Here is a 755-nt window from a genome sequence, read left to right as displayed (position 1 = left end):
TCGTCCTCATCCTATCCTCATCCTCATTCTCGTCCTCATCCTCACCTCATCCTCTTCCTCATCCTCATCCTCGTCCTCATCCTATCCTCATCATCATCCTCATCCTCATTCTCCCCCACATCCTATCCTCATCCCCATCCTCTTCTTCATCCTCCTCCTATCCTCATCCTCATCCTCATTCTCGTCCTCATCCTATCCTCGTCCTCATCCTCATCCTATCCTCTTCCTCATCCTCATCCAATCCTGATCCTCATTCTACTCCTCATCCTATCCTCGTCCTCATTCTCGTCCTCATCCTATCCTCGTCCTCATCCTCATCCTATCCTCTTCCTCATCCTCATCCAATCCTGATCCTCATTCTACTCCTCATCCTATCCTCGTCCTCATTCTCGTCCTCATCCTATCCTCCTCCTTATCCACTTCCTCTTCCTCTTCCTCATTCTCATCCTTATCCAATCCTCGTCCTCATCCTCATCCTTATCCTATCCTCTTCGTCATCCTCCTCCTCTTCCTCATTCTCATCCTTATCCTATCCTCATCCTCGTCCTCATCCACATCCTATTCTCATTCTCGTCCTCATTCTCGTCCTAATCCTATCGTCATCATCATGCTCATCCTATCCTCATCCTCATTCTCGCCCTCATCCTATCCTCATCCACATCCTCTTCCTCCTACTCATCATATCCTCATCCTCATCCTATCCTCATCCTCGTCCTCATTCTCGTCCTCATTCTATCCTCATCCTCTTCCTCTTC

The sequence above is a fragment of the Lupinus angustifolius genome, chromosome LG20, assembly GCF_001865875.1.
Source record: "Lupinus angustifolius cultivar Tanjil chromosome LG20, LupAngTanjil_v1.0, whole genome shotgun sequence".
NCBI lineage: Eukaryota > Viridiplantae > Streptophyta > Magnoliopsida > Fabales > Fabaceae > Lupinus > Lupinus angustifolius.
Note: the sequence above shows the minus strand (reverse complement) of the source record.